General features: G+C 48.8%; 1 protein-coding gene across 1 annotated transcript in view; it reads right to left on the bottom strand.

The window, feature by feature from the left end:
- DLC1 (DLC1 Rho GTPase activating protein) overlaps positions 1–26,580 on the bottom strand; it is an 856,713-nt gene that overhangs the window by 381,381 nt on the left and 448,752 nt on the right. The gene's annotated exons all lie outside the window — the stretch shown is intronic.

Here is a 26,580-nt window from a genome sequence, read left to right as displayed (position 1 = left end):
AGCTATAATGTTGGTTGAGTCAGATGTGGACCCCGAGGCTTTCTTTGAACCACCTTTGAAAACTAAACGATACATTAATGTGCAAACTTGAACATTTATTAGAGATGTGCATGGAACCTTGTGTTTGTTTTGCCAAAGCCACCCTCCATGTTTTGGTTTTGTTTTCCGGTTTTGGCAAAACCACCCTCACTGGTTTTGGATGTGGATTATTTTTTTTATTTGCTATAAAATAGCTAAAATCATGTAATTTGAGCATGTTTTTGTTCCTACAGTATTACTAACTTAAATAACATAAATTTCCAGTCATTTCCACTTTCCAGTCAGTTTTGATCACCTCACAGTTCACAATATTGTTCACCAATATTGGGTAAATGCTGGCTGGCAAAACTAAGCAACAGAGCAGCGGTACAAACAAAAGGCAGGTATTTCTGTTAAGTAATGTATTAGAGCAATAACCAATAAAAATGTTTGTCTATGCAAAAAAGACCATCACCAATTTCCCCCCAAAATACAGCCCATAATGAAAAGAAAAGTGGTGCAAGATGGAGTTCTCACATCCACCCTTATATTGTATATTAAAAGGACATGCACAGTTTAAGGAACCAAGCACTTCAGCAACAGGGTCTGCCACTTCTGTGGCTGTAATGCTTTGTTTGTTGGACCACCACAAAACAAGCTACCAAGCTATATTAAAGAAAAGGAAATAAATTGTCATCTGTTGGTGCACAGAAAAAATCAAATGCAATAAAATTTAACTTTCAATAATTTCACCTAAAATCTCATATTGTGAAATATTAAAAACAAAAGAAATGGAAAATGTGATTTTTTTTTTTACATTTTCTATTTCTTTTGGTTTTAACGTTTCACTGTATGAGGTTTTATGTAAAATAATGAAAAGTTAAATTTTATTGCATTCAGTTTTTCTGTGAACCTACCAACCAATCATAGTTTTCTTTGATATCTGTGTGATTCAATATTTTGTTATTAGTAGCACCCCTGTAAATGATACCATTGTGCAACATTGAAACGCAGGGTTTCTTACCTACTTAACATCAAGTGCAGTAATTCCCCTTTTCCCTTCCCTTTACGCTTAAGGCAGCTAACAGTGTTGTTATGTTAATAATCTCTACATTTGGAATAAGTCATTCTCTTCACCTTTATCAGTGTTAATATCATTATCACACTATGGAGTAATTCAGACCTGATCGCTAGGCTGCGTTTTCTCACAGCCTGCGATCAGCTCCGAACTGCGCATGCGTATGCACCGCAATGTGCAGGCGCAATGGACCGCAGCAACGGGGAACAGTGCATAGCGATGGGATGGTGCAAAAAAAACGCTCGCATAGGTGATCGCAAAGTGACTGACAGGAAGAGGGCATTTGTGGGTGGCAACTGACCATTTTCAGGGAGTGTCTGGAAAAACGCAGGAGTGTCCAAGCGTTGGAATGGAGGGTGTCTGATGTCAATTCCGGTCCTGGACAGGCTGAAGTGATCACAGTGGCTAAGTAAGTCCTGGGCTGCGCAGAGACTGCACAAAATCAATTTGTGTAGCTCTCCTGCACATGCCTTCGCACACTTGCACACCTAAAATACACTCCCCCAGTAGGCAGCGACTATCTGATTGCAAGGCTGCAAAAATCTCTGCCCAGCGATCAGGTCTGAATTAGGCCCTATATTAGATCATCTCCAATAGAATCCACCATTACAGAATCTCTGTACTATGATGTAATTGTCGGGAAATATCTTTGTGGAGTTTGTAGTTCATTTATATGAACAACACCTTTTCTACATTTTTAGGAAGTAGCTTTCTAAGCTGATCACTCACAAGGTTCCTGGCTGTGTTAAACACTCTTTTTGAGTACACAATGGGGGGTGGGCAGCTTAAGTAAAGCAAAGTTAGTTTATACAAGGGGGCCAAATTGCATGTTTTTCCTCCCAGTAGTCAAAGGAACTGTCTGACATGCTCATTTGTACATAGTCATAGAAATTTCTTCTACCATTGATGGCTACTTTATCAGATTGAATCACAGTACAGGTGTCAATTTGGGGCAATTCTTTTAGATCCAACCAGATTTCATAATCTTGTTTCACTCTGGTGAACTGAGTCCAACATACTTAACGGGATCACTTTGTTTTATTTCCTCCTTCAGTTTCTCTAGCGGGTTGTCACGATCCGGGTATCTGGACGCCATTTCTTACCCATCAGATGCCTCCTAAGGCTGGCTCAGCGCTCCAGGACCGGATCCCATCTGTTATCCTGATGTGTACATTCCTGTATCCTCTCCTGTCACTCTGGGACGCTGTCACAGTAAACGCCATATTACACCTGGCATGGCGTCTCCCGCGGCCTCCGCCGCCGTCCCTGACTTCTGCATGCAGAGTGTCTGAGTGGCGATTACGTCAGCCGCGGCCTCCGCTGTGTCCGCGTGGTTGGATGTGCATCTGTCAGCCTGGCGCCTCCTGTCTCCGGTGGCCGGCGCCGCCATTACTGTTTTCATTACCACATGGATTACAAACCAAACTTCCCTCCAAGTGTCTGCATGGGCGCAGCCATCTTGGATTCTGTCAGCTGATCATTTCCACCAATCTGTTCTCAGTATTGATAATCTGCATAATTGCCTAGCTAATCCCTTCCTTGCTGCAGGTATAAATACACTGTGCCTGAGCAAGGAAGGCGTCAGTGCTTTGGTTGTCAAACCTAGTTCCTGTTTGTCTCTCTCCTGTGATTGTCTTCCAGGTTCCAGCTCCTGTCTCAAGACTTCCACCATAGAGACCCGCACCAGCATTCCACCTGCGGTGTAGCCTGACTCTCCAATCCATTGTGGATTCATCTGTTTCCAGCTACAACATTACCTGCTTCCAGCTCAGCTTCCAGCAGAGTACAGCTTCCCTTAAAGGGCCGGTGTCCTTTCTACACTTTACCACTCTCCACCGGTATTATTATTTCTCCGCTCTCAAGTTCTACATTTCAGTTCATATTTCATCGCTCCCAAGTTCATTTATTATTTAACTGGTTCCAGCCAGTATCCACTCCGTGCTAACAACAGTCTGGTTCCAGCCAGTATCCACAGCAGCTGTTTTATCTTCAGCAACCCAGCTTTTCCTGGAACACCAGCTGGCACAATCCTGGGTTATCTCCATTGCTACAGTCGGGCCTGGTAAGGACTTTCCATCTAGAAGATCATAAGAACTATCTCACACTACCAGTGCCCTGTGGCTCCTGCCATCCTGTAGTACCCAGGAACTGTATTTATTCTTTGCTGACTTTTACGTTTTCTTTTACTGCTGCTGTGTTGCGGAGTTGTCATAATAAACATCATTGACTTTTATCCAAGTTGTCGTGGTCACGCCTTTGGGCAGTTATTATTCATGTTACTTACATGTCCAGGGGTCTGACACAACCTCCCAGGTTCCGGTACATCTCAGCCCCTACAACTGAGGCTGCCTCCCGTCAGCTCAGGCCCTCAGTTGTGACAGTAAGCACTGACCTAATGAATCCAGCCGGAGACCAGGATCAAGCGGCCAGGCCGATGCAAGAACTGGCAGCCCGACTAGAACATCAGGAGGCTGCACAGGGCCACATCATCCGCTGTCTCCAGGATCTCTCTACTCGGCTGGATGGGATTCAGACAACTCTCCGTGGATCAGGCGCGTCTGGTGCGTCAACCACAGTGACTCCAGCTATAACCCCACCCACCTTACCCATTTCTGCTCCACGTCTTCATCTTCCAACGCCAGCAAAATTTGACGGATCTCCAAGATTCTGCAGGGGATTTCTCAACCAGTGTGAGATTCAGTTTGAGCTACAACCTGGCAATTTTCCCAGTGACCGTACAAAAATTGCCTACATTATTTCTCTTCTCAGTGGCTCAGCCCTTGATTGGGCATCACCGTTATGGGAGAGGTCCGACACCCTGCTATCTTCCTACACTGCCTTCGTGTCAACATTCAGGCGCATCTTCGACGAGCCAGGCCGGGTAACCTCAGCTTCATCCGAGATTCTCCGTTTACGCCAGGGGTCACGTACTGTAGGACAATATCTGATACAGTTCCAGATCCTGGCATCCGAACTGGCATGGAACGACGAGGCCCTGTATGCTGCATTCTGGCATGGCTTATCTGAGCGTATTAAAGATGAGTTAGCTACCAGAGACTTACCTTCTAAGTTAGATGAGCTAATCTCACTCTGCACGAAAGTTGATTTACGTTTCAGAGAGAGAGCAACTGAGCGTGGAAGATCATCTGCTCCAAAATCTTCTGCTCCTCCTCCTCGTCAACTGTCACCATCTAAAGATGAGCCCATGCAACTTGGCCGTTCCCGTTTAACTCCTGCTGAGCGCCGAAGACGTCTCTCCGAGTTTCTCTGTCTCTATTGTGCAGCTCCGTCTCACACCATTAATGCCTGTCCCAAACGTCCGGGAAACTCCAAATCCTAGCTCGCCAAGGAGAGGGCCGGCTAGGAGTAATGATCTCCTCTCCATCTCCTCAAGATTGTAATCTCCCAGTCTCGCTTCAAGTTGCTCAACGTTATCGGAACGTCATTGCCCTCCTTGATTCCGGAGCAGCTGGGAACTTTATTACCGAAGCCTATGTTAAACGGTGGTCCCTACCCACCGAGAGACTTCCTTCGTCCATTTCTTTAACTGCCGTGGATGGCAGCAAAATTTTTGATGCAGTTATTTCTTTAAGGACTCTACCAGTTCGTCTGAGAGTGGGAGTTCTTCATTCCGAACTTATTTCTTTTTTAGTGATTCCAAGAGCCACACATCCTGTGGTCCTGGGCCTTCCATGGCTCCGTCTTCACAATCCTACAATTGATTGGACGACTACGCAAATCCTGGCATGGGGTCCCTCCTGTGCTGAGACATGTTTGTTTAAAGTATTGCCTGTCTGTTCTTCCTCCCCCAGGTCGTCTGATGTTCCACCTCCTCCATATCAAGATTTCACGGATGTGTTCAGTAAAGCTTCTGCTGATATCCTTCCTCCTCATAGAGAATGGGACTGTCCGATTGATCTCGTTCCAGGGAAGGTTCCACCTCGAGGCCGAACTTATCCGTTGTCTCTGCCTGAGACGCATTCTATGGAGGAATATATTAAAGAGAACCTAGCAAAGGGGTTCATTCGACCTTCTTCTTCTCCAGCCGGCGCAGGCTTCTTTTTTGTAAAAAAGAAAGATGGTGGTCTGCGGCCGTGCATCAACTACAGAGGTTTGAACGACATTACCATCAAGAACCGTTATCCTTTACCCCTGATTACTGAGCTCTTTGACAGAGTTAGCGGAGCTACCATCTTTACAAAGCTGGACTTGCGAGGTGCATACAATCTCATCCGGATCCGTGAGGGTGACGAGTGGAAGACCGCCTTTAACACCCGTGACGGACATTATGAGTACCTCGTCATGCCCTTCGGATTGAGCAATGCTCCAGCTGTCTTCCAGCATTTTGTCAATGAGATCTTCAGAGACATTCTATACCGTCATGTCGTGGTCTATCTAGACGATATCCTCATTTTTGCCAACGATTTAGAGGAACATCGTTTTTGGGTTAAAGAGGTTCTGTCCCGTCTCCGTGTCAATAATCTCTATTGCAAATTAGAAAAATGCGTCTTTGAAGTCAAGTCCATTCCGTTTCTAGGGTACATTGTGTCCGGTTCCGGACTAGAGATGGATCCTGAGAAACTACAAGCAATCCAAAATTGGCCGGTACCCTTAACCCTCAAAGGGGTCCAGAGGTTCTTAGGGTTCGCCAACTATTACCGAAAGTTTATACGAGACTTTTCCACCATTGTGGCGCCTATTACTGCTTTCACTAAGAAGGGTGCTAACCCGTCCAAGTGGTCTGAAGAAGCCATGCAAGCATTTCATCTTTTAAAACAAAGGTTCATCTCTGCGCCTGTTCTGAAACAGCCTGACATCGACTCTCCTTTCATCTTAGAGGTGGATGCCTCCTCCGTTGGAGTAGGAGCGGTGTTATCTCAGAGGGCTAAAGATGGCCATTTACACCCTTGCAGTTTCTTCTCCCGGAAGTTCTCCCCAGCTGAGCGCAACTATGCCATTGGCGACCAGGAGTTGCTAGCCATCAAGCTCGCTCTAGAAGAGTGGAGGTATCTGTTGGAGGGAGCTTCTCATTCAATCACCATACTTACAGACCACAAGAACCTTTTATACCTGAAGGGCGCACAATGTCTCAACCCTCGTCAGGCCAGATGGGCACTTTTCTTTTCCAGGTTCGACTTTAAACTCCAGTTCTGTCCGGGCTCTCAGAATCGCAAGGCCGATGCCCTTTCCCGCTCATGGGAGCAAGAAAATGAGTCAGAGTCTTCAGACAAGCATCCTATTATAAATCCGTTGGCATTCTCCACGGTAGGGATGGACTCTACGCTCCCATCAGGGAAAAGTTTTGTGAAGCCGATGCTAAGGAAGAAGCTCATGCATTGGGCCCATGCTTCCCGTTTTGCCGGACATACAGGTATCCAAAAAACCCTGGAGTTTATCTCTAGGTCCTATTGGTGGCCAACTCTGAAAAAGGACGTCTTGGAGTTTATTGCATCTTGCCCAAAGTGTGCCCAACATAAAGTATCCCGCCAGTCGCCTGCGGGGCAACTGGTTCCACTATCCGTTCCCCGTCGACCATGGACCCACTTGTCGATGGATTTCATTACAGACTTACCCATGTGCAACAAGTTCAATACCATCTGGGTGGTAGTTGACCGGTTCACCAAGATGGCACACTTCATTCCTCTCACCGGTCTTCCGTCAGCATCCAAGTTGGCTCAAGTATTCATACAAGAGATCTTCCGACTCCACGGTCTTCCTGAAGAAATTATCTCAGATCGAGGAGTTCAATTCACAGCCAAATTCTGGCGAAGTTTATGTCAAGTCCTCCAAGTCAAGCTAAAGTTTTCCACGGCTTACCATCCTCAGACCAATGGTCAAACCGAGAGGGTGAATCAGGACTTGGAGGCCTTCCTCCGCATCTATGTGTCCTCCTCTCAAGATGACTGGGTTCAATTACTTCCCTGGGCCGAGTTCTGTCATAACAACCAGTATCATTCTTCATCTGCTTCAACACCATTCTTCACTAACTTTGGATTCCACCCTAAAGTCCCTGAGTTCCAACCGCTTCCAGCAACTTCTGTTCCCGCAGTGGATATCACCTTGCATCAGTTTGCCAATATCTGGAAGAGCGTACAATCAGCTCTGCTCAAGGCATCGTTCAGGTACAAGAAGTTTGCGGATAAGAAGCGTCGAGCAGTTCCTGCTCTCAAGGTGGGTGATCGGGTATGGTTATCCACGAAGAATTTGAGGTTAAGAGTTCCCAGTATGAAGTTTGCACCTCGCTATATCGGTCCTTTCAAGATTGAACAAGTCATCAATCCTGTTGCTTACAGACTCCAGTTGCCTCCCTTCTTAAAAATACCCAGGACATTCCATGTTTCCCTGTTGAAACCGCTGATCTTGAATCGGTTTCATTCCTCACTTCCTCCAACTCCGAAAGTCCAAACTCAACGAGGCGTTGAGTATGAAGTGGCCAAGATCCTGGACTCACGTCACCGTTACGGTCAACTACAATATCTTATTGACTGGAAGGGTTATGGTCCTGAGGAACGTTCATGGACCAATGCTTCTGATGTCCATGCTCCTGCCTTGGGCCGGAGATTCCATTCCAAGTTTCCTCAAAAGCCAAAGAAGTGTCCTGGGGCCACTCCTAAAGGGGGGGGTGCTGTAACGATCCGGGTATCTGGACGCCATTTCTTACCCATCAGATGCCTCCTAAGGCTGGCTCAGCGCTCCAGGACCGGATCCCATCTGTTATCCTGATGTGTACATTCCTGTATCCTCTCCTGTCACTCTGGGACGCTGTCACAGTAAACGCCATATTACACCTGGCATGGCGTCTCCCGCGGCATCCGCCGCCGTCCCTGAACTTCTGCATGCAGAGTGTCTGAGTGGCGATTACGTCAGCCGCGGCCTCCGCTGTGTCCGCGTGGTTGGATGTGCATCTGTCAGCCTGGCGCCTCCTGTCTCCGGTGGCCGGCGCCGCCATTACTGTTTTCATTACCACATGGATTACAAACCAAACTTCCCTCCAAGTGTCTGCATGGGCGCAGCCATCTTGGATTCTGTCAGCTGATCATTTCCACCAATCTGTTCTCAGTATTGATAATCTGCATAATTGCCTAGCCAATCCCTTCCTTGCTGCAGGTATAAATACACTGTGCCTGAGCAAGGAAGGCGTCAGTGCTTTGGTTGTCAAACCTAGTTCCTGTTTGTCTCTCTCCTGTGATTGTCTTCCAGGTTCCAGCTCCTGTCTCAAGACTTCCACCATAGAGACCCGCACCAGCATTCCACCTGCGGTGTAGCCTGACTCTCCAATCCATTGTGGATTCATCTGTTTCCAGCTACAACATTACCTGCTTCCAGCTCAGCTTCCAGCAGAGTACAGCTTCCCTTAAAGGGCCGGTGTCCTTTCTACACTTTACCACTCTCCACCGGTATTATTATTTCTCCGCTCTCAAGTTCTACATTTCAGTTCATATTTCATCGCTCCCAAGTTCATTTATTATTTAACTGGTTCCAGCCAGTATCCACTCCGTGCTAACAACAGTCTGGTTCCAGCCAGTATCCACAGCAGCTGTTTTATCTTCAGCAACCCAGCTTTTCCTGGAACACCAGCTGGCACAATCCTGGGTTATCTCCATTGCTACAGTCGGGCCTGGTAAGGACTTTCCATCTAGAAGATCATAAGAACTATCTCACACTACCAGTGCCCTGTGGCTCCTGCCATCCTGTAGTACCCAGGAACTGTATTTATTCTTTGCTGACTTTTACGTTTTCTTTTACTGCTGCTGTGTTGCGGAGTTGTCATAATAAACATCATTGACTTTTATCCAAGTTGTCGTGGTCACGCCTTCGGGCAGTTATTATTCATGTTACTTACATGTCCAGGGGTCTGATACAACCTCCCAGGTTCCGGTACATCTCAGCCCCTACAACTGAGGCTGCCTCTCGTCAGCTCAGGCCCTCAGTTGTGACACGGGTTTTCCAGAAGCTTAATTAAGGGAATCACTTGACTCAGGATAGCAGTGTCTCATTTCCTTGGTTTCTACTTCAAATGGTTACAGTAGCTTGCATAAAATCGAAAGTATTCTCCACTGTGCTTGACTAAGGTACATTCCCCCTCCTTTCCCTATGTCATAGCTTGCTGTGTAGGTTTGAATGGCTTGTTACTGTTTCTCCATTTGCTGAAGAATATAAAAGGTGGATATCCACCTGGTTACTACATCTTGCTTCAGTTGGTGGCATGGTAAATTTAACTGTTCTTACAGCTGCTGCAATCTTCTAGATGTCCAGCAATTTTTTGGGCGACAGACAGTATTTTCTTCATGCCCCAGTCATTTTTTTGTTCTGTACCACCAAGTTTATTGTGTGCGCAAAATATGGGATATGTTCAAACTCACCCTATCCTAGCAGGGTAAGCCACTTTGCTATGACATCCCTGAGCTGTTCTAACAGGTTGACACCAGTATGCCTTTCAGTGAGGCAAGTAATAGGGAGAGTAGCCTGCCTGTGAATGAGCTGGCATATTGTGTGACATACTGCTGCTGAAGGCAATACATTCATGTGGTGGGCTGTCACAATCATGTAATCTTTAGTTTGAATGTACCGCTTGTCCACAGATCTGTGGTTAAGTGGATAGTGAGTACAATGGCATTTTTGAGGCCAATTTTTTTTTTTTTACCTCCTTGTACAGGCGAGGAATTGCTGTTCTGGTAAAATGGAGCAGAGCTGGAATTTGGTAGCAGGTATACAGGACCTCAATTAAATGTCTAATACCAGATTCATTGATGGTGGATTATGGATACAGATCTAATACTAGCACAGCCATCATGGCTTCAGTGATCCACTGAGCAACTGGATGACAGCTTGCTTACTTGCTTCTTCTTACAAAAGATTGTTTCTCTGTCAATTGTCTGAAACTACTAGTCTTCTTGGTTCCCTTCTGGGGTGAGGATTCACCTGCAGCAGGCAGCAGCCCTAGCACGCAAGGATTCTTCTGGGGAATCCTGGATTTGGGAGGAGTCAGTTAGCCTTTGCAAATTGGATGCAGGAGATCTACTTCCAATAATTAATGAGCAGACTAATGATGAAGGTGTTGGTGGTGGAGATTGCATGTGCTGGGGTCTAGCTGAGAACTAGGAGCTAGCTAATGCTGGACTGCTTGGTATTATTATTTTACTAGATTTTTCAGACTTTCCCAAATACTTTTCATGAATTCATTGTAAATTACGTAAAAAGGGAGGAGGTTCCTAGATGGTTAACATAACTACTGTAGCTCTACTTTGGCTTCACAAATGGTAGAGATGGCTATACAAATGTTGCCAGGATTTGGGTAAAAATAATTCCACACAAGAGAGGTGGCTTTTTGGTCTTATGCCCAGGTATGACAATGGCCTTTTTTTTTTTATCATGGTCAAGAACTGCAGCCACTGGTGGCTGACTTACTTTGATACAAACAATATCTTCATCATCAACATTCTCATTAGCATCAGATACACAAAAATCCCCCTCATCCTGTTGCACTTCCACAGCACCATCCTCAGTTTCAATGTCACCATCTTTACTTGTACTACACATCCCCACGTTTTCAGAGGTTACAGAAATGTCAGAAGGAGGCTTCTCTATGAGTACATTGTCACAAATGTCAGACTCATACATAGCGAACGTGGACACCCCCAGACTCTACTCAGGGGGTGACTCATATCTGATCGTAGATGTGCTAAATTTAGCACATCTGCGATCAGTTACTCAGACATGCGGGGGGACGCCCAGCACAGGGCTAGTCCGCCCCGCATGTCAGGCCCTGCCCACCCCGCAAGGGTGCGAAAGCATCGCATGGTGGCCATGCTTTTGAACCTGTAGAATAGCTCCCTGCCTGTGCAACCAAGCTGGGCTGCATCCCGGATTGCACCCCACCAACCGCATTCGAACACTGTTGGCACACCCCATCCCGTCCCGCAACCGCCTCTACCTGTCAATCAGGCAGAGGCAATAGCAGCCCTGAGATGCTTTTAGGAGTATCTCACTTGGCCTCCCGAGGTGCGCACACGAAGTACACTCCCCAAAGGGCTTCAGACTACGGGCGGACTCCCCAAAGGGCTTCAGACTACGATCGCTGCCGCTGCAGCGATCCAGTCTGAATTAGGACCACAGTTTGAATCCCAGGCAGGAGAGGACTCGTCAGACTTGACAGTGACATGGCCTGCAGGACTATTGGCTTTCCTGTCTAAGGAGGAAATTGACACTGAGGGAGTTGGTGGTGTGGTTTGCAGGAGCTTGGTTACAAGAGGAAGGGATTTAGTGGTCAGTGGACTGCTTCCGCTGTCATCCAAAGTTTTTGAACATGTCACTGACTTCTGATGAATGCGGTCCAGGTGACGTATAAGGGAGGATGTTCCTAGGTGGTTAACGTCCTTACCCCTACTTATTACAGCTTGACAAAGGCAACACACGGCTTGACACCAGTTGTCCGCATTTCTGTTGAAATAATTCCACACCGAAGAGGTGATTTTTTTTGTATTTTGACCAGGCATGTCAATGGCCATATTCTTCCCACGGACAACAGGTGTCTCCCCGGGTGCCTGACTTAAACAAACTACCTCACCATCAGAATCCTCCTTGTCAATTTCCTCACCAGCGCCAGCAACACCCATATCCTCATCCTGGTGTACTTCAACAGTGACATCTTCAATTTGACTATCAGGAACTGGACTGCGGGTGCTCCTTCCAGCACTTGCAGGGGGTGTGCAAATGGTGGAAGGCGCAACCTCTTCCCATCCAGTGTTGGGAAGATCAGGCATCGCAACCGACACAATTGGACTCTCCTTGGGGATTTGTGATTTAGAAGAACGCACAGTTCTTTGCTGTGCTTTTGCCATCTTAACTCTTTTAAGTTTTCAAGCAGGAGGATGAGTGCTTCCATCCTCAGGTGAAGCTGAACCACTAGCCTTGAACATAGGCCAGGGCCTCAGCCGTTCCTTGCCACTCCGTGTCGTAAATGGCACATTGGCAAGTTTACGCTTCTCCGCAGACGATTTTGATTTAGATTTTTGGGTCATTTTACTGAGCTTTATTTTTTTGGATTTTAAATGCACTCTACTATGACATTGGGCATCGGCCTTGGCAGACGACGTTGATGGCATTTCATCGTCTCAGGCATGAATAGTGGCAGCAGCTTCAGCACGAGGTGGAGGTGAATCTTGATCTTTCCCTATTTTACCCTCCACATTTTTGTTCTCCATTTTTTAATGTGTGGAATTATATGCCAGTAATATATCAATAGCAATGGCCTACTACTATATATACTGCGCAAAACTGAAATGCACCACAGGTATGGATGGATAGTATACTTGACGACACAGAGGTAGGTAGAGCAGTGTCCTTCTGTACCGTACTGCTATATAGTATATACTGGTGGTCAGCAAACTGTGCAAAACTGAAATGCCCCACAGGTATGGATGGATAGTATACTTGACGACACAGAGGTAGGTAGAGGAGTGGACTACTGTACCGTACTGCTATATATATAGTTATACTGGTGGTCAGCAAACTGTGCAAAACTGAAATGCACCACAGGTATGGATGGATAGTATACTTGACGACACAGAGGTAGGTAGAGCAGTGTCCTTCTGTACCGTACTGCTATATAGTATATACTGGTGGTCAGTAAACTGTGCAAAACTGAAATGCACCACAGGTATGGATGGATAGTATACTTGACGACACAGAGGTTGGTAGAGCAGTGGACTACTGTACCGTACTGCTATATATATAGTTATACTGGTGGTCAGCAAACTGTGCAAAACTGAAATGCACCACAGGTATGGATGGATAGTATACTTGATGACACAGAGGTAGGTAGAGCAATGGCCTTCTGTACCGTACTGCTATATAGTATATACTGGTGGTCAGCAAACTGTGCAAAACTGAAATGCACCACAGGTATGGATGGATAGTATACTTGACGGCACAGAGGTAGGTAGAGCAGTGGACTACTGTACCGTACTGCTATATATATAGTTATACTGGTGGTCAGCAAACTGTGCAAAACTGAAATGCATCACATGTATGGATGGATAGTATACTTGACGACACAGAGGTAGGTAGAGCAGTGGACTACTGTACCGTACTGCTATATATATAGTTATACTGGTGGTCAGCAAACTGTGCAAAACTGAAATGCACCACATGTATGGATGGATAGTATACTTGACGACACAGAGGTAGGTAGAGCAGTGGCCTACTGTACCGTACTGCTATATATTATATGCTGGTGGACAGCAAACTGTGCAAAACTGAAATGCACCACAGGTATGGATGGATAGTATACTTGACGACACAGAGGTAGGTAGAGCAGTGGCCTACTGTACCATACTGCTATATAGTATATACTGGTTGTCAGCAAACTGTGCAAAACTGAAATGCACCACAGGTATGGATGGATAGTATATTTGACGACACAGAGGTAGGTAGAGCAGTGGCCTACTGTACCGTACTGCTATATAGTATATACTGGTGGTCAGCAAACTGTGCAAAAGTGAAATGCACCACAGGTATGGATGGATAGTATACTTGACGACACAGAGGTAGGTAGAGCAGTGGACTACTGTACCGTACTGCTATATATATAGTTATACTGGTGGTCAGCAAACTGTGCAAAACTGAAATGCACCACAGGTATGGATGGATAGTATACTTGAAGACACAGAGGTAGGTAGAGCAGTGGACTACTGTACCATATTGCTATATATATAGTTATACTGGTGGTCAGCAAACTGTGCAAAACTGAAATGCACCACAGATATGGATGGATAGTATACTTGACGACATAGAGGTAGGTAGAACAGTGGCCTTCTGTACCGTACTGCTATATAGTATATACTGGTGGTCAGCAAACTGTGCAAAACTTAAATGCACCACAGGTATGGATGGATAGTATACTTGACGACACAGAGGTAGGTAGAGCAGTGGACTACTGTACCGTACTGCTATATATATAGTTATACTGGTGGTCAGCAAACTGTGCAAAACTGAAATGCACCACAGGTATGGATGGATAGTATACTTGACGACACAGAGGTAGGTAGAGCAGTGGCCTTCTGTACCGTACTGCTATAAAGTATATACTGGTGGTCAGCAAACTGTGCAAAACTGAAATGCACCACAGGTATGGATGGATAGTATACTTGACGACACAGAGGTAGGTAGAGCAGTGGACTACTGAAAAACGCTCCATATCTGTGCTACAATGTAGTATATAGTAGGAAGACAGTGCAGAACTTTGCTGACCACCAGTATATATATAGCAGTACGGTACAGTAGTCCATTGCTCTACCTCTGTGTCATCAAGTATACTATCCATCCATACCTGTGCTGCATTGTAGTTGTGCGCAGTATATAGTAGGATGACAGTGCAGTATTTTGCTGACCACCAGTATATATATATATATAGCAGTACGGTACAGTAGTCCATTGCTCTGCCTCTGTGTCGTCAAGTATACTATCCATCCATATCTGTGCTGCATTGTAGTTGTGCGCAGTATATAGTAGGAGGACAGTGCAGAATTTTGCTGACCACCAGTATATATATAGCAGTACGGTACAGTCGTCCATTGCTCTACTTCTGTGTCGTCAAGCATACTATCCATCCATATCTGTGCTGCATTGTAGTTGTGTGAAGTATATAGTAGGACAGTACAGAATTTTGCTGACCACCAGTATATATATAGCAGTATGGTACAGTAGTCCATTGCCCTACCTCTGTGTCGTCAAGTATACTATCCATCCATACCTGTGCTGCATTTTAGTTGTGCGCAGTATATAGTAGGAGGACAGTGCAGAATTTCTCTGACGTCCTAGTGGATGCTGGGAACTCCGTAAGGACCATGGGGAATAGCGGGCTCCGAAGGAGGCTGGGCACTCTAGAAAGATTTATGACTACCTGGTGTGCACTGGCTCCTCCCACTATGACCCTCCTCCAAGCCTCAGTTAGATTTTGTGCCCGGCCGAGGTTGGATGCACACTAGGGGCTCTCCTGAGCCTTTAGAAAGAAAGTATAGAAATTAGGTTTTTTATTTTCAGTGAGACCTGCTGGCAACAGGCTCACTGCAGCGAGGGACTAAGGGGAGAAGAAGCGAACCTGCCTGCTTGCAGCCAGCTTGGGCTTCTTAGGCTACTGGACACCATTAGCTCCAGAGGGAACGACCGCAGGCCCAGCCTTGGTGTTCGGTCCCGGAGCCGCGCCGCCGTCCCCCTTACAGAGCCAGAAGCAAGAAGAGGTCCGGAAAATCGGCGGCAGAAGACATCAGTCTTCACCAAGGTAGCGCACAGCACTGCAGCTGTGCGCCATTGCTCCTCACACACACTTCACACTCCGGTCACTGAGGGTGCAGGGCGCTGGGGGGGGCGCCCTGAGAAGCAATAATAACACCTTGGCTGGCAAAAATACCACAATATATAGCCCCAGAGGCTATATATGTGGAAAATACCCCTGCCAGAATCCAGAAAAAAGCGGGAGAATAGGCAGCGGAAAAGGGGCGGAGCTATCTCCTTCAGCACACTGGCGCCATTTTTCCCTCACAGCTCCGCTGGAAGGAAGCTCCCTGGCTCTCCCCTGCAGTCTACACTACAGAAAAGGGTAAAAAAGAGAGGGGGGGGCACTAAATTTAGGCGCAGTATACATTTATATAGAAAAAGCAGCTATAGGGGACATAACTCAGTTAGTCCCTGCATTATATAGCGCTCTGGTGTGTGCTGGCATACTCTCACTCTGTCCCCCCAAAGGGCTTTTGTGGGTCCTGTCCTCTGTTGGAGCATTCCCTGTGTGTGTGCGGTGTGTCGATACGGCTGTGTCGACATGTTTGATGAGGATAATGATGTGGAGACGGAGCAGATGCCTTTAGAAGGGATGTCACCCCCTGCGGGACAGACACCTGAGTGGATGAGCTTATGGAAAGAAATGAGTGCACGTATAGACTCCTTACATAAGAAATTTGACGACATGCCAAATGTGGGACAGCCGACTTCTCAGCTCGTGCCTGTCCAGGCGTCTCAAAGGTCATCAGGGGCTCTGAAACGCCCGCTACCTCAGACCGCAGACCCAGATGTCGACACTGATACTGACACCAGTGTCGACGACGATGAGTCTAACCTGATGCCCACTAAGGCCATTCACTGCATGATTGAGGCAATGAAAGAGGTGTTACACATTTCTGATATAACTACAGGTACCACTAAAAAGGGTATTATGTTTGGGGAGAAAAAACTACCCGTAGTTTTTCTTCCATCAGATGAATTAAATGAAGTGTGTGAAGAAGCGTGGGCCTTCCCTGATAAAAAATTGGTAATTCCTAAGAAGGTACTAATGGCGTTCCCTTTCCCGCCAGAGGATAGGTCACGTTGGGAAATACCTCCTAGGGTGGATAAAGCGCTCACACGTTTGTCTAAAAAGGTGGCAATACCGTCTCCGGATACGGCCGCCCTCCAGGAACCTGCTGATAGAAAGCAGGAGGCGATCCTGAAGTCTGTATATACACACTCAGGCATTATACTTAGACCAGCTATTGCGTCAGCATGGATGTGCAGTGCTGCCGCCGCGTGGTCAGATAAACTGTCAGAAAATATTGACACACTAGACAGAGACACGATCCTGCTAACTATAGACCATATCAAAGACTCAGTCTTATATATGAGAGATGCACAGAGGGAAATCTGCCGGCTGGCATCTAAAGTAAGTGCATTGTCCATTTCTGCTAGGAGAGGCTTATGGACTCGCCAGTGGACAGGAGATGCAGATTCTAAAAGGCACATGGAAGTTTTGCCTTATAAGGGTGAGGAATTATTTGGGGATGGTCTCTCGGACCTAGTTTCCACAGCAACGTCTGGGAAGTCAGCATTTTTACCCATGTCCCCTCACAGCCTAAGAAGGCGCCGTTTTATCAGGTTCAGTCCTTTCGGACCCAGAAAAACAAGCGTGGAAAAGGCGGGTCTTTTCTGTCCAGAGGCAGAGGTAGGGGAAAAAGGCTGCAACAAACAGCAGGTTCCCAGGAGCAAAAGTCCTCCCCGCTTCTTCTTCCAAGTCCGCCGCATGACGGTGGGGCTCCACAGGCGGAGCCAGGTACGGTGGGGGGCCGCCTCAAGAATTTCAGCGATCAGTGGGCTCGCTCACAGGTGGATCCCTGGATCCTTCAAATAGTATCTCAGGGGTACAAACTGGAATTCGAGGCGTCTCCACCCCACCGGTTCCTAAAATCTGCCTTGCCGATTGCTCCCTCAGACAGGGAGGCGGTGCTAGCGGCAATTCACAAGCTGTATTCCCAGCAGGTGATAATCAAGGTACCCCTACTTCAACAAGGCCGGGGTTACTATTCCACACTATTTGTGGTGCCGAAACCGGACGGTTCGGTGAGACCCATTTTAAATTTGAAATCCTTGAACACATACATAAAAAAATTCAAGTTCAAGATGGAATCGCTCAGGGCGGTTATTGCAAGCCTGGACGACGGGGATTACATGGTATCCCTGGACATCAAGGATGCTTACTTGCATGTTCCCATTTACCATCCTCACCAGGAGTACCTCAGATTTGTGGTACAGGATTGCCATTACCAATTCCAGACGCTGCCGTTTGGACTGTCCACGGCACCGAGGGTATTTACCAAGGTTATGGCGGAAATGATGATACTCCTTCGAAAAAAGGGAGTTTTAATTATCCCGTACTTGGACGATCTCCTAATAAAGGCGAGATCCAAGGAACAGTTGTTGGTGGGAGTAGCACTATCTCAGGAAGTGCTGCACCAGCACGGCTGGATTCTGAATATCCCAAAGTCACAGCTGGTTCCGACGACACGGCTACTGTTCCTGGGTATGATTCTGGATACAGGCCAGAAAAAAGTGTTTCTCCCGGAGGAGAAAGCCAGGGAGTTGTCATCTCTAGTCAGAGACCTCCTGAAACCAAAGCAGGTATCGGTGCATCACTGCACGCGGGTCCTGGGAAAGATGGTAGCTTCTTACGAAGCAATTCCCTTCGGCAGGTTCCATGCCAGAATCTTTCAGTGGGACCTATTGGACAAATGGTCCGGATCGCATCTTCAGATGCATCGCTTAATAACCCTGTCTCCAAGAACCAGGGTGTCTCTACTGTGGTGGCTGCAGAGTGCCCATCTTCTAGAGGGCCGCAGGTTCGGCATACAGGACTGGGTCCTGGTGACCACGGATGCCAGCCTTCGAGGCTGGGGGGCGGTCACACGGGGAAGAAACTTCCAAGGACTATGGTCGAGTCAGGAGACTTCCCTTCACATAAATATTCTGGAACTAAGGGCCATTTACAATGCCCTAAGTCAAGCAAAATCCCTGATCCTACACCAGCCGGTGCTGATCCAGTCAGACAACATCACGGCAGTCGCCCATGTAAATCGACAGGGAGGCACAAGAAGCAGGATGGCAATGGCAGAAGCCACAAGAATTCTCCGATGGGCGGAGAATCATGTACTAGCACTGTCAGCAGTGTTCATTCCGGGAGTGGACAACTGGGAAGCAGACTTCCTCAGCAGACACGACCTCCACCCGGGAGAGTGGGGACTTCATCCAGAAGTCTTCCAGATGCTGATAAACCGTTGGGAAAAACCACAGGTGGACATGATGGCGTCCCGCCTCAACAAAAAGTTAAAAAGATATTGCGCCAGGTCAAGGGACCCTCAGGCGATAGCTGTGGACGCTCTAGTGACACCGTGGGTGTACCAGTCGGTTTATGTGTTCCCTCCTCTGCCTCTCATACCAAAGGTATTGAGAATAATAAGAAAGCGAGGAGTAAACACAATTCTCGTGGTTCCGGATTGGCCAAGACGAGCGTGGTACCCGGAACTTCAAGAGATGATCTCAGAGGACCCGTGGCCTCTGCCGCTCAGACTGGACCTGCTACAGCAGGGGCCCTGTCTTTTACAAGACTTACCGCGGCTGCGTTTGACGGCATGGCGGTTGAACGCCGGATCCTGAAGGAAAAGGGTATTCCGGAAGAAGTCATTCCTACGCTTATTAAAGCCAGGAAAGATGTTACGGCAAATCATTATCACCGCATATGGCGGAAATATGTTGCATGGTGCGAGGCCAAAAAGGCCCCAACAGAGGAATTTCAACTAGGTCGATTTCTGCATTTCCTGCAAGCAGGAGTGGATATGGGCCAAAAACTAGGCTCCATTAAAGTACAGATCTCGGCTCTGTCGATTTTCTTTCAAAAAGAACTAGCTTCAGTACCTGAAGTTCAGACATTTGTGAAAGGAGTGCCGCATATTCAGCCCCCGTTTGTGCCTCCTGTGGCACCTTGGGATCTCAACGTGGTGTTGAGTTTCTTAAAATCACATTGGTTTGAGCCACTAAAAACCGTGGATCTAAAATATCTCACGTGGAAAGTGGTCATGTTATTGGCCTTGGCTTCAGCCAGGCGAGTGTCAGAATTGGCGGCTTTATCATGTAAAAGCCCTTATCTGATTTTCCATATGGATAGGGCAGAATTGAGGACTCGTCCCCAGTTTCTCCCTAAGGTGGTGTCAGCGTTTCACCTGAACCAGCCTATTGTGGTGCCTGCGGCTACTAGGGATTTGGAGGACTCCAAGTTGCTAGACGTTGTCAGGGCCCTGAAAATATATGTTTCCAGGACGGCTGGAGTCAGAAAATCTGACTCGCTGTTTATCCTGTATGCACCCAACAAGCTGGGTGCTCCTGCTTCTAAGCAGACTATTGCTCGCTGGATTTGTAGTACAATTCAGCTTGCACATTCTGTGGCAGGCCTGCCACAGCCAAAATCTGTAAATGCCCATTCCACAAGGAAGGTGGGCTCATCTTGGGCGGCTGCCCGAGGGGTCTCGGCTTTACAACTTTGCCGAGCAGCTACTTGGTCAGGGGCAAACACGTTTGCAAAATTCTACAAATTTGATACCCTGGCTGAGGAGGACCTGGAGTTCTCTCATTCGGTGCTGCAGAGTCATCCGCACTCTCCCGCCCGTTTGGGAGCTTTGGTATAATCCCCATGGTCCTTACGGAGTTCCCAGCATCCACTAGGATGTCAGAGAAAATAAGAATTTACTCACCGGTAATTCTATTTCTCGTAGTCCGTAGTGGATGCTGGGCGCCCATCCCAAGTGCGGATTGTCTGCAATACTTGTAAATAGTTATTGCTAACTAAAGGGTTATTGTTGAGCCATCTGTTGAGAGGCTCAGTTGTTTTCATACTGTCAAACTGGATATAGTATCACGAGTTGTACGGTGTGATTGGTGTGGCTGGTATGAGTCTTACCCGGGATTCAAAATCCTTCCTTATTATGTCAGCTCGTCCGGGCACAGTGTCCTAACTGAGGCTTGGAGGAGGGTCATAGTGGGAGGAGCCAGTGCACACCAGGTAGTCATAAATCTTTCTAGAGTGCCCAGCCTCCTTCGGAGCCCGCTATTCCCCATGGTCCTTACGGAGTTCCCAGCATCCACTACGGACTACGAGAAATAGAATTACCGGTGAGTAAATACTTATTTTTGCTGACCACCAGTATATATATATATATATATATATATATATATATATCTGCATCATGTGCTGTTTGGGGACTATTTTTTTAAGTGCCATCCTGTCTGACACTGCAGTGCCACTCCTAGATGGGCCAGATGTTTGTGTCGGCCACTTGGGTGGCTTAGCTTAGCCATCCAGCGACCTTGGTGCACCTCTTTTTTTCTTTGCATCATGTGCTGTTTGGGGACTATTTTTTTAAGTGCCATCCTGTCTGACACTGCAGTGCCACTCCTAGATGGGCCAGGTGTTTGTGTCGGCCACTTGGGTTGCTTAGCTTAGCCATCCAGCGACCTTGGTGCACCTCTATTTTTCTTTGCATCATGTGCTGTTTGGGGACTATTTTTTTTAAGTGCCATCCTGTCTGACACTGCAGTGCCACTCCTAGATGGGCCAGGTGTTTGTGTTGGCCACTTGGGTCGCTTAGCTTAGCCATCCAGCGACCTCGGTGCAAATTTTAGGACTAAAAATAATATTGTGAGGTGTGAGGTGTTCAGAATAGACTGGAAATTAGTGGAAATTATGGTTATTGGGGTTAATAATACTATGGGATCAAAATGATCCCCAAATTCTATGATTTAAGCTGTTTTTGAGGGTTTTTTGTAAAAAAAAAAAACCTGAATCCAAAACACACCCGAATCCGACAAAAAATTTTCAGGGAGGTTTTGCCAAAACGCGTCCGAATCCAAAACACGGCCGCGGAACCGAATACAAAACCAAAACACAAAACCCGAAAAATTTCCGGTGCACATCACTAAATTCTCCTATATATTAGCCCAAGTCTGTGATTCTGTGCCTGGCCGTAACGCTGGGCGGAGTCACAGGCACAGATCTACTAGAAGTCCTCTCCCTCTGACCGCCCATCCCGCCCAGTCCCCTCCCCGTCTCTGCCCAGTCCCCTGTCTCCCTCCTCCCCGTACACTCCCTGGTGACAAAGCAGCCGCTGACTGTGAGCGGAACTCACACTACCCGCCTCACAGACTAGCGGCTGCTGCAGAGTTCAGGGGACAATGCTGAGCACTGACAGCCGCACTCGCTCCCCCTCCCACCCGCGGCAACCAACTGCATCCACCCAGCACCCGCGCCACTCCCGCCCTCTCCCCCACCCGTAGCACCAACACCCGCAGCCGCCCTCCCGCGGCATCCACCCGCGGCACTCCCGTCCCCACCCGCAGCACCGACACCCGCGGCCCCCCCATCCGCGGTACCCAACGCATCCCCCACATCCACTCCCACCAGCAGCACTCCCGCCCCCACACCTGCAGCAAACCCCACCCCTCCCCCACCTACGGCACCCCCGCCCCTCCACCAGCAGCGGCACCCCCGCCCCTCCCCCACCCCCATACCACCTCTCCCCCCGCTACACCCCTGCCCCCTCCACCCCACCCGCACCTGTCTCCCCACCCATGGCACCACGCCTTCACCCCCAGCATCCCCCCCTCCCCCACCCACAGCACTCCCACACCAGCTTCTCCCACAGCCCCCCAACCATCCCACACCCACATCACCCCAGCTCCCAACCCCCCACCCATGGCACCCCCGCCCCTCCCCTTCGCACATCACCCCTGCTCCCGCACCCCCACCCCTCCGCTACCTGCAGCACTCCCACACCAGCTTCTCCCACAGCCCCCCCACCCCTCCCACACCCACATCACCCCTGCTCCCAACCCCCCACCCATGGCACCCCCGCCCTTCCCCTACGCACAGCACCCCTGCTCCAGCACCCCCACCCCTCCCCTACCTGCAGCACCACCCCATCCCGCAACCATGGCACCCTCACACCCACCTACCCAACCGCACCACCCCAGCAAACGGCCCCCTCCCCCACACACAGCACCTGCCCCTCCCCTCCCCCCCAACACCCTTGCACCTGCCCCTCCACCACCTGCAATACCACCATAGCTGGAACTCCCCAACTGCGTTAACCCCACACCAGCCCCTCACCCACCCACAGCACCTCCGGCCCCTCCCTTACCACCATCTTTAGACACCTTCCCTCATTCACACACCTACCACACCTTCCCCTCCAGCACCCCCCGCACCTCTGGACCACCACCCACAGCACCTCAGGACCCCCTCCCCCATCCACGGCTCCCCTGCAGCCACCCGCAGCATCTACATACCCCATCCCGCACCCACACCTCCCCCACCCGCAGCACTTCTACAACCCATCACCTAACCCCCCCACCACTGCAACCCCACCTTCCCCTACATCACCCCTCCCCCACGCACAGCACCTCCAGACCCCTCCTTCATCCACAGCCTCCCGCACCTGCCCCTCCACCACCAGCAGCATCTACAGACCCCATCCACACCCCCTCACGCCCCCCCTGGCACCCCACCCACAGCATCCCCATACCCGCCTCCTCCCCACCCCCACCTCTGCCCCTCCCCCACCCACCGCCGCTGCACCCCCACCCTACCCCAACCTCGGTATCCCTGCATCGGCACCCTCCCCCACCCACCGCAGCAGCACACCCGGCCTGCCACAACCGCCGTAACCCACCCCTCACTCATCCACAGCACCCACGGACCCCCTCCCCCATCCGTGTCATCCCCGCACCAGCCCCTCCCCTGGCTACCGCACATCCAGATCACCTACCCCATCCAGATCACCTACCCCACCCGCAACACCCCCGCACCCGCCACTCCCACAACCACAGCACCTACCCACCCGCATTATCTACAGACACCCTCCCCACCTGCCCCTCCCCCACCCACAACACCTCTGGACCACCACCCAAACCCCCTCCGTACTCCCCTCCCCCAGCCACAGCTCCCCCGCATCAACCCCTCCCCCATCCACAACATCTACATCCGCCATCCGTGCCATCCCACACCCACACCTCCCCCACCCACAGCACTTCTGAAACCCATCACCTAAGCTCACCCCCCCTGCACCTCCAAACGCACACCCCTACATCACCCCTCCCACACACACATCACCTCCATACCTCCTCCTTCATCCACAGTCCCCCGCACCCACCCCTCCCCCACCAACAGCATTTACACTCCCCATCCGCGCCCCCTCTACACCTACCCCTCCCCCACCCACAGCACCTCTGCACCCTTTCCGCCATCCATGCCCCTGCACCCACCCCTCTGCCACCCACAACACCTCTGGACCCCCTCCCACACCCACCCCTCCACCACACGTAGCACCTCGGACACCATCCGCAGCCGCTACAAGTGATGCCCTGAATCGGGCTGATCAGCCGCACGGATAGGCACCTCACTGAACCCACCCACTTTCCAAACCCCCCAAACTTTTGTGAGTATACTAATATTGTGGCCATTATGTGTATAAGCGACACTGCTACCTGTGGCCATTGTGTATAAGTGGCGCTGCTACCTGTGGGCACTATGTGTATAAGCGGCTCTGCTACCTGTGGCCATTGTGTGTAGAACCAACTCTGCTACCTGTGGCAACTGTGTCTATACGCGGCTCTGCTACCTGTGGGTATTGTGTGTATACGTGGCTCTGCTACCTGTGCCCATTGTGTGTATAAGCGCCTCTGCTACCTGTGCCCATTGTGTGTATAAGCGCCTCTGCTACCTGTGGCCACTTTGTGTATAAGCGCCTCTGCAACCTGTGGGTATTGTGTGTATAAGCGGCTCTGCTACATGTGGGCACTGTGTGTATAAGCGGCTCTGCTACCTGTGGGCACTGTGTGTATAAGCAGCTCTGCTACCTGTGGGTATTGTGTGTATACGCGGCTCTGCTACCTGTGGGTATTGTGTGTATACGTGGCTCTGCTACCTGTGCCCATTGTGTGTATAAGCACCTCTGCTACCTGTGGGCACTGTGTGTATAAGCACCTCTGTTACCTGTAGGTATCTACCTGTGGGCACTGTGTGTATAAGAGCCTCTGCTACCTGTGGGTATTGTGTGTATAAGCGCCTCTGCTACCTGTGGGCACTGTGTGTATAAGCAACACTGTTACCTGTTGGGTATTGTGTGTATAAGCGGTTCTGCTACCTGGGGGTATTGTGTGTATAAGCGGCTCTGCTACCTGTGGCCATTGTGTGTATAAGCGGCTCTGCTACCTGTGGTCACAGCACTTTGGTGTCTTATCTACAGTGCATTGCTGTTAGTCATCTGGTACTTCATGATGCAGACACTAGCAGTATATACTACACTATGTTATTCATTGTGCCCTGCGGCCACTCTGCATGCCCTCACAAAGGGCTACACCCCCTTGACAATCGCACGCCCTCCCCCCTTACAATATTTACCCACTGCCATAAAAAAAATTTCAGGTAATACTCCATATAATAACAATTATAGCACAGCTGAAGCCCGTGCAGGTGTTAACCGGTCATAGCCTCTTGCAACGGTATTTTCTCTCTAACACCTTCCCTCTCTTTATCCTCTCCCTACCACCCTGCCTCTCCCTATCCTTTACTGATCGCACAGCGTTTCTCTACATTCACCCCCCCACGCCTCTCTATCGTTTCTCAACCGGACACCATTTCTGTATGCCCTCTATACTGCCCTGCGTTTCTGATTCTGTTATCTACCAGCCTGCGTATGTTCAAAGGCATACAGGGGTTAACATACAGGCGTAGCCCCAACCGACGGTGTGAAGAGCGCCCGTCGGGCGCGATGAATCACCTAGTACAGTATATATACGTATCTGCAGTAGAGATGAGCGGGTTCGGTTCATGGAGATCCAAACCCCCCCGAACTTCACCTATTTTACACGGTTCCGAGGCAGCCTCGGATCTTCCCGCCTGGCTCGGTTAACCCGAATGCGCCCAAACGTCATCATCCCGCTGTCGGATTCTCGCGAGATTTGTATTCTATATAAAGAACCGCACGTCACCGCCATTTTCACTCGTGCATTGGAGATTGAACGGAGAGGACGTGGCTGCGTTCTCTCCCTGAAAAGCTCCGTAATCTGTGCTCAGTGTGCTGCAAATATCTGTGCTCAGTGTGCTGCAAATATCTGTGCTCAGTGTGCTGAAAATATCTACGTTCTCTGCCTGAAAACGCTCCATATCTGTGCTCAGTGTGCTGCAAATATCTGTGCTCAGTGTGCTTTATTGTGTGGACTGGGGACCACCAGTATAATAGTAGTACAGTACAGTAGGGCATTGCTGTATCTTGCAGCTCTGTGTCACTGCAAGTATCCATTCCATATCTGTGCTGCATTTTTGTGAGCAGTATATATAGTATTACAGTGCAGCATTTTGGTGACCAACAGTATATAGTTGTACAGTAGGCCATTGCTGTAACTTGCAGCTCTGTGTCAATGCAAGTATCCATTCCATATCTGTGCTGCATTTTTGTGAGCAGTATATATAGTATTACAGTGCAGCATTTTTGTGACCAACAGTATATAGTTGTAGAGTAGGCCATTGCTGTATCTTGCAGCTCTGTGTCACTGCAAGTATATCCATTCCATATCTGTGCTGCATTATTGTGAGCAGTATATAGTAGGACAGTGCAGCATTTTGGTGACCAACAGTATACATATATAGTACAGTACAGTAGGCCATTGCTGTATCTTGCAGCTCTGTGTCACTTCTAGTATCTTGATCAGTGCTCAATATCTGCTGCATTGTTGTGACCAATATGTATACTGTACTGTGCGACATGTGTTATACACCTGGTGATTACTGATTATACATCCTGTAATCTGTACTGAGCGATGTGTGAGATGCACCTGGGGATTATACACCCTATATACTGTACTGCGCGACGTGTGTTATACACCTGGTGATTACTGATTATACATCCTGTAATCTGTACTGAGCGATGTGTGAGATACACCTGGGGATTATACACCCTATATTATTATTATTATTATTATTATTATCCTTTATTTATATGGCGCCACAAGGGTTCCGCAATTACAGAGTACATAAATAATCAAACAGGAAAACAGCAATTTACAGTTGATGACAGTATAGGACAAGTACAGGGTAAATGAACATAGTTACATCAGCAGATGACACTGGAATAAGT

The sequence above is a fragment of the Pseudophryne corroboree genome, chromosome 1, assembly GCF_028390025.1.
Source record: "Pseudophryne corroboree isolate aPseCor3 chromosome 1, aPseCor3.hap2, whole genome shotgun sequence".
Lineage (NCBI taxonomy): Eukaryota > Metazoa > Chordata > Amphibia > Anura > Myobatrachidae > Pseudophryne > Pseudophryne corroboree.
This window is presented reverse-complemented; position numbering and strand designations above follow the sequence as displayed.